Raw genomic sequence first — 14,213 nt, 5'->3', positions numbered from 1 at the left:
GACACTGTTGACTTTCGGTTTTCATTGCCAACAATTGAAATTATTAAGACCTGTAGGTGTTACATTATTCCTACCTCACTCCTAATCCTTCAATTTATCATGTCCTCAGCTTGACCTGAGCAAAGACAAACACATTTCCTTGTCGACTTTAGAGGTGGAAACAAATGCAACACCTTTAGGCATGACGGAACATGAAGAATTGGAAAAATCATTCTGGAAAAAATCCAGTGTTTCGATGTGATTGATCTTAGCTCACCCATGTGCAAGCTTGATTCGGTGGACTGTAGCTATGACGAACAGGCAGATTTCATATTACTTTTTTATCAGTGCTGGGTTCGAAGTTCCACAAAACAGTGTCACAACAGTCAGAACATCATGGAACAGCAGAGGCCATGAGGAATAAATTCCTCATTTCTGAGGCCAAGTAGTCAGTTTGCAGCGAGGCATGAAAGTAAAACTATGACAGGTCTTTATGAAGGAATGCAAAGCTGTGGGATAAAAGCCATGGTTCATATTGGACAGTATGATTTGCATTGCAGTTTTGTGAGCTGTTATTTAGTGTGAATTAAGACATCATCTGTTTCTTGACTACTTCAAGACCCTCTGGATTTGTCCAAGGTGTTGTCAAATTGATAAATGTGTTATTGTCAACAACCTTTACCCCAGCATTATGTTCAGAAATAATACATCAGCTGTTGATCCGTGGCTCTGTGTTTGTTATGTAGCAATAAAATCCCCCCCAAGCAAGTTTACTTGAACTGTTACATGAAAAAAGGACTTCATGCCCTCAGTATATGCATCAATATCATTTAAAAGTTTAAATATAATTTAATTTACTACAGTAGCTACTTTCTACAGCCTAATGTACCAGTCAATATTATTTAATGCCCTTTTTTATTATGTAGATTAATACAAAGATGAATTTAAAACTCAAACAATACATAGGTGTCGACATCAACCATAGACAAACCATAAAAACTCTCCCTGCAAACCTTCACGATGGGCCCATTAGAGAGTGAATATTACCACATCTGAATGAACAGTCCAACTGATTATTTCAATTAGAAGACACTAAAAATAGTCCAGGACGCCTGTTCAAGTTGAAAAATACATGAGGAGTCTTTGTTGATCAGATCAAATCATATCATCATTTATTCGTCTTTACAGTCATCATGCCATGAACTGTACTCAAAAAAATCCCCAGATTCTTGTGTGCTGGATATGATGAAATGGGAGGATGGTTGCATCACTCTCATGCTGAACTGACAACTGACAGCAGCAGAGAAAGAACCTGTTTTATATTTGTTTTCCTCCCTGATTATGTTCCATATCTACTGGTATTTTCAGCGGTAGAGATTTGACTGAATGTGCATGAACATCTGCAGATATAACCCTGTTTACTTCTGAACTCAAATTCTTGTATAAAAACCCTATTGGGATTCAGGACTCATTGAACAATCACAAGGAAGCCTTTAAGTTATCCGTTTAAATAATTAAGGATTAAACCAAAAGTCTCCATTCAGAAAGATTTTATTTAAAAATTAAAGTACTACCAAATGAAGCCCTCTGCGTAACTTAGTATTCTCTTAATTCTCTCCACACTGGTAACTGGTAGGAGGTTATTGCATAATGGAAAATTTGCTAAATGTGACCAATCAGAATTTGAATCAGATCACAGATAAACAAACAACCCACAAATTAAAATAATCAACAGCTTTGTTTCAACATGGGCAAAAACATGTTTAGCTGGAAAATAGTGTAGAAGGCTGAGGCGAAGACAAACCTCTATGGAAATATTTTGGCTGCAGTTGAAAGAGCAGCTCTCGCATGCTCCTCTGTGTGTGGTTTCATGCTTCACCAGTGTTCACGATGAACAAAATTATCCAAGCTTCTCTTTCAACTGTAGAAAATCTATCACCCATATTATGGGCACTGTTGGACATTTTAAAAGCACAAGAAACATATAAGTCAACATTTCTGCATCTTGTCTGAGTGAAGTGAGTATTTTGAAAGGAATCTGAAGAGCCAGGACTATTTCAGCTGGTAGCATTAGTGAGCAAACTCCTGCGTACTGTCTCCACTTCTTGCTTAATTGCTGTGACTTCTCCATCATGTGCCCTTAATTCATCAGGCAACAATAAGACAACCAAAGGAATTACAGAATGTATAAATTCCCATGGAGCAGCACAGACTAATGTAACACGTCATTTTAAAGGAAACAGCTGTGGACTATCCTCAGCCTGGGTTATGTAGTGTGACAGGTCCAACTTAAAGCAGGAAATTCATACTAGTTATTTTGTAAGAATAGCCAACCAATAAAAAAGCAACAGGGAAATGTTAATGGGGAACCAGATTGCCGTAAAAGCGCATAATACATCAAAATCACATGGTATGAAAATACAGCTGTCATCCAAAAATGTGACACAAATAATAAAAATAATAAACACAGTGAGAAACAAAACTGGGATTTTAAAGTTCATTTTTGACCCTGGAGACACCAGCTGATGGAAGGGCAGTCCTGGAGCTTACAGTCGTATCATACAATCTTCATTGAAGTTGTCATTAAAATGTGTTGAAAATAGAGATGCTGATAATATGTTTCAAAACATGATGGCAGCTTAAAGGCCCACTTTACTTTTTAGCTGCATCTAACTGAGTCATTACTCACATCATAGAGTCTTCATTCAACAGCACTAAGGTCGTGATGGCACATAAGATGTCGATCATTCAACAAACTTCTATACTCAAATAGACATGTCAGAGTCTTTTATTTGTAAAAGATAGGATTAATGTAGACTAACATGCAACTTCAGTCACTTCAGAACACAAACATAATGATAAAGAACATTTCAGCATCGATTTTGTTTTTATAGAGTGTTATAGCATCTTCCTCAAGTATTTTGTACTGTACTCATTGCTTTTATGTAGATTTAAACAATGCACACACATGGTTCATAATGGACATGTTCATTTCAATGCCTTTTTCACAGACTTGTTGTAGGAGAAGTACAGGTGTTACATTGAGTTCCCAGAAAGTCATGACAGTGTAACAGTGAGCCTACACTCACAACACCAGGACTCTGAAACTCAAGTAGCTAAATGAAATTCATCCATCATTAATTTGACCGTTTACACCTGTGCTGTTCCTGCTGAGACACATGTTCTCTGAAGAAGGCCTGTTTGTACCTACAAACTAGATTACGCAAAGCGAGCGGAAGATTCTGGGCCAAACACAACCAACACGTCTGTGTGTCTTCACACATATATAGAAACCTGAGCAAGAGTTGCTGTGCTGACCACAGGAGGGCAGAGCCCCACCACTAAATTACCATCCTCACTGTGCAAAGAATAGGCTTTGTGTGTCTCATTGAAGAGTTAAACATGCCTGATTGAGCTGACCTTTAGTATGGCGACTTGCCTTTGTTTCCTCCGTTGACATTTAAGCCATTTTGAAGTGGCAGAAGGAAAGTCCTACTCATGCGGAATCATTCATTGCTGCAGCAACGTGTAAGAGGATGCAGAGGAAGAGGAAGTATTATATGACTGTATAATTATCCTTCTGAGCAAAATGCTTTGTTTGGGCTTATCTGATCCATTTGTGATACTGATCCATACCAGGCTGGTACATCTAGGCATCCATTTCTTATCAATGTGCTAAGTGGTGAAAGGCTTTAATGGGAACAGAAATTTGAGTTTAAAAAATCTATCAGAACAGGGTAAATAAGGATGTGGTTAGCCTCCCTAGTTACTGGACCTGCCAAAGGAATGGAGAGGGAAAAGGCTGCTGAGACATGTGTTTTGAGTTGCAACTTTCATTGTTACAGTATAACCTCATTTGTCTTAGGAGATGGCTGAGAAACAATATAACTCCAAACATTTTGTGAGGGCTAAATTTATCAGCACATATCGTGGATCAGTTTGGTAACCCCGTTTTCTGGCTAAAAATACATCACCACAGACAAAACCGAGAGTCTGGGGCAACAGCAGTAAATCCCCGCTCAGGAGCATTGATCTATCAGCTGTCAAGAGGCCCGAGGAGACACTTCCACATGCCAGAGAAGATAAGACGTGACAGAGTCTCCGGCGAGCTCTGGTTTGTCTTAATGTTCTCTGACACTTAATGAGTCAGTGGGAGTGTGGGTTTTAGCCCCTTGGATGGGGGAGAGGAGGGAAGTTCCCAGAGGGAAACTTTTGAGGTGAGGACCATAATTAGAATCAAACAAGGACATCACTGTCCCCTGCATCCACGGATGAAACCCAAGATAACAAGGAAGGGAGACGTGAATGGGAGCTTTTTGAACAAATTAAGGCTAGAAGTTGAGGCTCTTTACCTGTTTTGGTTTATGGCTTCGCGTCTGCTCCAGAGCCCACTTAGGACATCACGACTGACGTGTATGCCACCATACACAAGGCTTAGGTGATGGGTTTGATGGATGACAGTCAGAAGTCTAGGGTGAGGGTAATTTTATACTTTGTGAATCAGTGAACACAATTATTTGATTTACAAAGTGAGAGTTGGACAAGGAGCTCTTGTTTCTCTGTGGCGGTTGTCTTATAATGTATTATTATTCAGAGGATGAGATCGGTTTACCTTTTCTAAGCTCTGTCAGGGATTTTGTTTGAGGATGGAGTCCAACTCACATGAAAGCAGATGGAGCGTACATGCAGGCAATTACCATATGCGGACAAGTGATATTGTGATATTAGTGAAAGGCACCATGTAATCTAGCTTTGTCTTGAATAACATGCGGTGCGTTCAGCGGAGCAGCTGTTTTAGGTATAAACAACGAAGACAGGCATTAATGGTGCCCACAGTCCTTACTATAGTTGCCACATTGGATATAATGTTCCTGTTTTAATGCTTGTTGATTTGGTTTACTTGCCCTAAGCATTTTGGGGAAAACCCCTCTTTCATGGACACAAGGAGAAGTGCTGATGCAGGGTTATGGCATCCTGGCGCTGAATCACTAAACAACCACATATGCACACAATCAAACTGTAAATTAGGCTGAGACCAAGCTTACTTTACGCAATGTATTCTGAAAATATGGTGGCATAATTTGGGGTTTCACTGATCCCTCATTAAAGCGGTTCACCATGATATTTTCACATTAAGAAAAGGTCACATTGTGAAATAAGTTATTAAAAGAATAGTATTTAATTCTATAGGGAGCAGGTGAATCCTTCATAAGTAGCTGTGCTTTTTTTGTACACACAGCAGCTGTGACTAATGCAAATGAGCTTTGCCAAAGTATTCGGGGGGCCACTCACACCAACTGTATCACTCCAGTGAGACAGCTTCAGACAATGGAAATACTGAGTGCAATGACTTCAGTGTCTCCTAATAGTCAGACGAAAGGGCTGAACTCCAGACCCCAAATAAATACACCTGAACTATGCCGCTGACTCACCACACTGTGTCTGTGTGTGTGTGCATGAGTGTGTGCTCTTTTTACAAATAGTACTTAACACCAAAGAGGGTCAGTGGACTCTGATGACGCCTCTGAGTGGAAAAAGCACATAAGCCATGACTGTGCCTGACAGATCTCCTGCACTGTGATGAAGCAGTCACCTCTAAAGTATGATATCATCACTTGTTGCCCTGCAGTCATTTCATCACAAATGTAGAGTTAACATTAGCAGTGTTACATCTGTGCATTCACGAGTGATTTAAGGTGACTTTTAGCCACATTGGCTAACGTGTGGGACACTGTCAGTCAACTGTTTGATGCATTACCATTAAAAAGAATCAATCCTCTGGTGATAACTTTAGCGACCCTCTGGCTTTAGGGCCGCCACACGGTCCGATTTTTCACTTATCAACATCTTTATATAGACAAATGTCTGTATAAATGTTGTACAGACATTCACGATTTCCCGTAATGAATTTGGTAATTCTGTGACTTTTTCTTTGACATTTGTGGTTTTGAGATAAATGATGGTCTTAACTCTTGGCAGGATTTCCATGACATTTGGTACACACATTACCTTCCCCCTCCACTGTACTAAGTTAAGTGAGCTCTTCACTTTCTGTCTAATGTCAGACATCAATATTTTAATTTGTTCAACACTTTACTTTATGACCAAACAAATCACACAGGCCACGAATCCCAGGTGTGCTCCTCTTCTCTTCAGTAAGGCCCATAAAACTGTATGCCAAAGCTACCGCAGCACCTCATTCAACCTCACAGTCTAACATCCCAACCATGTAATTCAGGGTTAACCATGATAAATATCAGGCCATGAATCTTGGATAGTGACCCTAAGCTTAAACCCTGTCAGTCATGTCGGCCTTATCATCCAGTAGTTGATTGAGAGATACGCTCAGTGTCACGTAGGAGTATAAAGCCGTCCCTTCCACTGATCTTATCAGACAGGAGGCCTCAGATTGTGTTACACAAGTAAACAAAAGAGACAGAGACGAATGGAGCGCCATACAAGCTCATTCCTCCAGCTAATGACAAGGACATGCAAATCATTTGCCCCTGATAAACAGACTATTAGTGACTCACTCCATCAGCCGCGGATTAAACTTGCTTACAAATTCAGCTCTGAACCAATTACACTGCAGTTGTAGCTTATTTGCCTGGAAAGGGAATTGAGAACAGTTTTCACGGTTCTTCAGAACTTTTGAAAGGCGCTTCAAAGAAAACCATTCATGCCTCTTGGACTCAAATTATCTGCATATGATTTAGGGCCTGCGCATGTGTGAACAAATGTTTAGGATTATCTCACCGAGGCAAAAGCTGGGCACTTAAAAAACTGAGCTGTCCAATGTGCTGAATCCCAAGAGGAAGATAAAACGGGAGGTAAAAAGCTAGGCCAGATATGATTGAATTATTGAAAATATATTATTATATTATTTAAAATAATAGTAATAATAATAACATCCTGATCTGCATTTTGATTGTGTTTTGATATAAAGTGTTGTTTCTCTTTTTGTGACCATGTTTTAGCATATAGCGTTATTAGCATCAGCATTCATATACATTTTTGTTGTTTTTGTTTTGTAAAGAATAGCTTCCATGGGAATCCTGCTTTTTTTTTTCTCATAGTAGATCACTGAAAGGTTGTCCACCAAAGAATCACATCAGCCTGTCCCATGGAGACACTTAGATAAACACACAGTTAAAATAGAGGGGGAGTCAAGTTGCACCATCAAGTTTTGGTAAGAGAAAGGAGAAGGAAAAAGCATTGTGAAAGCATTGTGGTCGCTCCATTTTCTATCCCAGGTATTTTTTTTTTTTCCATTTTGCAGATGGGACACCCATAATTTCTCAAACAAACACAAAACAACATCCTCCAAAGCCTCAAAACAAAGGGCTGGAGACCTGATATAATAATTAGAGGTGGATGAGTGTAGTGCGCTGGTCTCAGGAGTCACTCTTGGCCTGAGGAGACGGCCGGGCAGAGGAGGCTTTTAGAAGGGGCCTCTGGCCGAGTGTATCGGTTGGTCAGCGAGGTTGTGATATGAAGACGAAACTATGAAATGTTAGGGGTCACTTACAAGAACTGTCATCACTTAGAGTTATCCATTTCACCTGAGGACTTATGGTGAGACTGCCACTGACTGATGGTTGAATCACTGCTTGAATCATTGAGCAGCTTTGGTCTGCAACATTTCGCAGCTGTGTTTTTTTTAGCTCACTGCCAAACTGCCACATAGACTTTGATGCACCCAAAATGGATCCATTGTTTTTTGGTGTTACTAAACAAGAAAAAGGTGGCAAACAAGACACAAAATGGTTTTGATTAGGCCCCGCCTTATATGTTAATATAAAAGTCTTTTGAAAATAACCAGGCCCAAAGTGAAATTCCCCCTCTGAATCACTCGCTAGTATTTGGAAACCAGAGTCAGACTACCAAGAGTGAAATGGTTTTGGTGGGGCTGACATGTACATTTTATCCCTTTGAACTTCACAACTTTTCAGGCTGCTGTCAAAGATTTATATCCTCTAATAGAAATGTTTGGAAAGTGCTATAGTTTGTGAAGCGAAAGTAGATCACTCAAATGTAATCAAATCACAAGTTGACATGCGTGATCACAGTATCAGCAGTGTGTTTCTAATCAATGTTTTAAAGTTTGATCTATCCTGACAATCATACACTATATGTGGTGTTCATTTGTAAAAATGTACATTGTTTATTTTTATCATATGATCTTTCAGTGCCACATTATACACTTGTCATCTGGCTCAAAACAACACCCAAACAAAACTGAAATATGACCACAAGGATTACTGGACATGATGAGTACTGATGATGACAATGAAGAGGCCTCAAATGCTGCATGCAGACATCCTGACAGTCACAGTGTGATTTGTCATGGTTGATTTTCTCATTAGTGTACAAAGGCTGCAACAAGAGCCAAGACATTTGTTGCACACTGGAGCACTTTTAACTGCGCTAAACATGAATCCACTTAATATGAAGACTGACTTCAGATCCTCTGCGGGCCTTTATCAAGACGATGTGAAACAGATATCTTTACACATGTACAGTATAATCTTGCGGTGTTTGAATCAAGACTAATCAAATCTGTCAGATAGACTGTGCCAAAGGAAAGGAGAGCAGTTATTCAGTATGGTTATGCATGGGTAGTGTTACTAGAGGAAAACAGCAAAGACCATTAATAATGTGCAAAGAGCCATGTGTATGAAAAACACTTCATTGCACCTTCTATTCCAAACAAAACAGAGAAGGACTCCATCATACAAATGGGGTCAGGACTCATTAATCTTTGCCAACGGGAGGCAAGTGTTAAGTCTTTAATGTCACATACGAGGAGTATTTCTAATGACGCAGTAGACACCCCGCTCTGCTTGTAGTACCTCCATTTGTTCCAGAAAATCTTGTTTTAGTCACCATGGACACTCAACACGGTGTAATATTAACATTTATAAATACCACCCTTGACCGTGTTCCTTGAAATGTCTGGAAGGAACAAGTGGGGGATATAATTTCTGATAAAGAATTGGTTCATCTGCCAAAGACTACATCATTCCTGCAGCGGGACACAGACCTCGTACTTGGCTGCACACGGCTAACAGATCATGTTCGTTCTGGGGCTGTACCACAGGGTGTCAACAAAACCTCTAAATGGATCTTTATTTATTGCGAAGCTGAAAAGGTGGATTTCAAAAAGACATTAAGCGACCCATGTGAACTCAGCAGTCATAATCAGCCCACTTAACATCTCTGTTTTTCCAAAAGAAGAAAGTGTGAAAAATGTGCTAAAGCAGAGGAGCACGTAATATCACCTAGTCCATTAGGTACAGTGGTGATTGTGCACTGCAGCTGATTGAAGCAATATGTCACGTTTTACATGAAGCCCAAACACTTCAAACAGCTTTTCTTTATGCAGGCGCTCAGGCATATCAGGCGGCTAACTGCGCATTGTGCTGAGTTCAAGCACAGTCAGACCCCTACGGGGAGAAGCATTTCAGATTACTCCTTTTGACAAGTGCCGTGACCTCTGATGATACACAGCAGCTCGGGGCTTTGACTCCACACAAAAAGAGAACAAAAGAAGACATACACAACACATAAAACACACCAAGAAGAGTAATGAAACGTACAGAATCATAAATACACCACGGTGCCTGTGGTACAGTTATATCTACAGGACATGTCATGCCATTAATCTTAGCTCCATATTAGCTTTGATGGTTGAACTTTTCCTTTTTTCTGTGGGTCGTTGGCTGTTGAACCCATTACGGCAATGACAAATAAAAAACAAATGTTATATAAGGTAACATGAAAATTGTAATCTGAACATTTTAGGTTAAGTTTTCCACAAGTGAACGAATCCACACAGGACCTGACTCCCTATCAGTTTTGGTAAAGGGATCTGGGTGGTAGCAGTTAATCAAGAAGCAAGTGGGACGTCACCTCCACCAGAGTGTCTGTGAGAAAACCTCCCAGCGAGGAGTTGATAAATGATGGCAGCCGGGTTTTGCGGTTGTGTGTGTGTATTTTTATACGTGTGTATGAGAGAGGAGAGAATCATAGTTGGATGCTTCAACGTGTGCACATGGGCATTTGTGTAAAAAGGAAATTAGAAGCTAATGTAAAGCTAAGGGTGCAGCCAAAGGGCCTGTGTGTGTGTGTGTGTGCAGGTTTGTGAGTGTGTGTGTTGTCTATTCAAGTAGAGGAATGGGTGGGAGGGGGAGCTGTCTTTTTAAATGGCCAGAGAGAGGAAGGATGTCTCCAGCCTTCACTCTGGCGTCCCTTTGTTGTTCATGAAAACAAAACAAAAAAAAAAAAAGAGGAGGACAAGCGGAGAGAGGGAGGAAGAAAGAGCAGGAGGGAGCGGAAGAGCATAGGGAGAGATAAAGGGAGGGAGAGGGAAAGCAGAAAGTTAGAGCCAGTCACTGACAACAATGCCGTCTGCTCTGTGACAGAGACATGATGTCACGTTAGTGGAGTCCCTGGTGTGGGGGTGGTAGGATGAGTGGGCTGGGTGGGGCCATACCTTTCTGTCTTCCCTTTCCGTGTGTGTGTGTGGTTTTTTTTTATTATTGTGAATGAACCTAGGGAAGCATAATGGGCCCGGCTCGCAGCTCCACTTCCGTACACCCGTCATTTGAAACAGTGAGATTTCCAGGTCGTTCATTCATGGCCTGGTCCCCACTGAACATGCTGCTCAGAAAGAGTGAGGGGAGCCTGGTAAAGGATCGCCCTCAGGGGAGTGTGTGTGTGTGTGTGTGTGTGTGTGGGACGATTGAAGGTGGAGAAAAAAGGGACAGGAGACATATGGTTTGTGAACCAGTGCTACAATGTAAATGGCTCTGATGTTCACGGTGCTGGCCGCCCTTCGAACTTCTCCCATGAACAAAGCTTGAGTTTGAACGATACGTTGTCTGTTGCTGAACTCTCTCTCAGTATTGTGGATCAGACTTTAGGAAACATAGAGTTGTGGCTGCCAGTTTATTTAGTTACTAATTAATCTGCTAATTGTTTTCTTGATTACACTGGTGATTTGTTTGTGGGTCTGTAAAACAAACCCAAGAGGGCATCGGGAACAACTCTGAGGAAATGTGCTGTAGCTCAACAGTAGTTGTTGGTTATTAGTTAATTAGTTTTAATTCTGTTTTAAATCATCAATGATTTCAATTTGTTGTGTTTCTTGAAGTGGAGTCAAAACCAACTGGAAAACCAATATTTCAGTACTACTTAGCTATTCAGATAAATATTTAGTCAGTCTATAATTCGCTGTACTCATCACCTGTGGGTTACTTGGCACAGACGAGGAAGTTCCCCTTCACTCCTCACAGTGTTTATTCCTCCACTATCTTTCCAGCAGTATCAACTAACTTAATTAACATCACAAACTTTTTTTTTAACAGTTTATTTAATGGTCTAAAATAGTTTTTTGTTCTTGCCCTTTCAGCGATCTCTGTTCATGCCTCGCCTGCCATTTCCTCGCTTTAAACGCCCACAGCTTGCAGCTATTTGACAGAAAATACAAAAAACAAAACCTACAAGGTTGATTAGTGATGCTGCCCAACTTTAAATTGAACTCAAGCGTTTTCAGTGTGTGTGCAGAAACACCTGGGTGGCCGCACAAGTACAGGGAAAATTATTAGTTGGCAGGAGCTTGGTTGCATTAATGCACTCTTTTAGCCATAATACATGATCAGGCACAAGTGTGGATTTGAATCTTCCCTGGTCCATGAAGTTGAGCTCTTTTAATGAATTTGCGCCAGCCAGAAAGAGCGAGAACAAAGGAACCTGTTGGGCTCCAAACCACCCATCCAGCAAACTTCAAACTTGCTTTGCAGCCTTGACCTTTGTGGACCAACAGTGGAGGAAGGCATCGACTCAAAAACAATTTCAGTAACATTACGCATCATTCTCATCTGCCTTATCCAATTAGAGCAACAGCTATGACCTCAGGGAAACTTTCGTTACTACTTTACAGCAGGGACCAAAAAAGTTGAGTAACTGAAAATGTGTTCATGGTGTGAAGAAGACCTCCAGCAAAGGGCCATGGCATCTCATGGCATAAATAAAAGGCATCTATACAGTAAGTTTGAATGACTGTGCAACTTTGTGTGTGTATGTCTCATTGTCTTGATTACTTACAGAGTCCACTGGCTCCTACACTCTCCCAGAGTAAAAGCGTAGCTCGTAGGGCCGCTTGGAATATTCCACTATCTTCACTACAGAGCAGTGGGAGGGAACTAAATATTGATTGCTGTAGGGTTTGAATAATAGAAAGATGGATGGACAGAGAAGCAGGAGATCAAGGACAGAAGGACATGCCAATAGAGAAAGGATCTGTGGATCCACCATGGGAAGATTCCAGTAATTGTTGGACTTTATTATCTACCCATTGGAAATTTTACCCTCTGCCACCCACAAACACTCAATAGTAACTATCAAGTTAAACTGCCAAAGTGAGACGTTGTGACAAAGCCTCCTTTTACAGATGAGGGATGACAGAGAGATGGGGACGGGGTGGGGGTTAAAGCTTGTCCCCTGGGAGTAGGAGGGGCAGTGTCACCGTTTGGAGCTGTTGAAAGGAGCACAATGACGCCCGGTATCGGGTTTGCCTGTTTGACAAATGGATCTCCTGCTGTGATCGTGGCGAGTGCAAGAGCCCTTATCTGTTAACACCAACAGAGGGTGAAGATAAATGAGGAGCGTCTTATGAAATGTTCACCAGCAAGCTTGTAAACATCTATTCTTACAGCACATAAAATGACAAAGGAAAATAATTCCTTTTGGTTTTTAATAACACTGCCTCTCAAAAACCTTGAATGAAACCCTGAAATCAAAATCCATTATAATTTGAAATCTGGAAAGTCACCCAGTGTGGGGCTGAAAGGATAGATGCACAGAGGTGCTACCACATAAACCAAGAACTACACTGTGGTAATGTTGATTGAGCAACAAAACAATGGCAGCCACAACTTATTCCCAAAACCAAAATCCTCATTACTCTTGACTTCCAAGGGGACAGAGCAAAATAAACTCAGGCTGTGTTTGTTTGCAGCTGGTCACACTTGATGTTCCAAAAAAGTGGGGAGATGTCAAGTTTTGAGGAATTGCTGGTAAAATAAGATCTACAGGAGCTGTCGTGCCAAAATTACATATTTTCGATAGAGCTTTGAGAGGAGACTTGACTGTAACCATCTTCAGGCTGAAGTCTGGCTGTGTTAGGGATCACCGATCACCACAGATTATAGTCTTCTACTTTTTGTGTTGCTTCACCCAGTGTTGACTTTTCATGTAGGATATAAGTTTCCACACTCGCCCACGGCATTATCGCGTATGGTTATTTCAATTTGCAGACACTGAGGTTGGATAAAACACAGTCGCCTTTTGATTGGTTCTGAATTTTGTTTATTTGTACTTTAAGCACAACTCTGTTGGATAAAACTCTCACTGTTTGGTCATGTCATCACCTTTTGTCTACATTTGTTACATTGATTAACTTCTTATTGTCTTTTGAGGTGCAAAAATAGGGGAGAGAGGTGGGATTTCTAGTTTTGTGAGATTCTGTTTACGTTAAATTTGGGCCAAATTAGATTAAAATTGGTGACTGGTGATAGATGACTCTAGATTGCCTATGGGTATGAATGTAAGAGTGGGTTGTTTGTCACTCTGTGACATAATTGGTCCAAATCTTTTTGCCTCAAATGACTCAGATCACTTTTTTTCACAGAAGGGTAAAAAAAATCCAAGTCAGATTTTTTTCATATCAGATCTGAACGCCTTTCTTATGTGGCCCTGGATGCAGAGCAGTGCAGACAGTGCAGCCACCATCAGGCCGGGGAGATTCAGGAATTTGTGTGTTTTTGTCAGCATCCCATCTCTGCACACATGTTTACATCATCATTAGCTTGTGTCAGCTGCTCACAGTCCAGTTAAAATAAACATACAGAATCAGATTTGCAGGACGTTTATGGAGAGAGTTCTGTGCGAGCCTCACTGGAAGGAATATATGTAAGCAAATAGTTTCTGAGGAAAACGCAAGATTTGAGTGTCGCTCAAATGTCGTTGTTATTGTCACCAAAAAACACAAATGTGGACCATTACAATAAAAAAAATAAGAATTGAGCAGTAAGTCCTGTAATGTGAACATAGCCGATGTCAACCTTGTGATAGACTCACAACCTGTACCGATACCTCTCCTTTCCCCAGTGTCAGCTGGGATCGCCTCCAGCCTAGCTGAACCATACTAAGTGAGAAGGGACATACAGTAG

This window comes from Anabas testudineus, chromosome 1 (genome assembly GCF_900324465.2).
Source record: "Anabas testudineus chromosome 1, fAnaTes1.2, whole genome shotgun sequence".
NCBI lineage: Eukaryota > Metazoa > Chordata > Actinopteri > Anabantiformes > Anabantidae > Anabas > Anabas testudineus.
Note: the sequence above shows the minus strand (reverse complement) of the source record.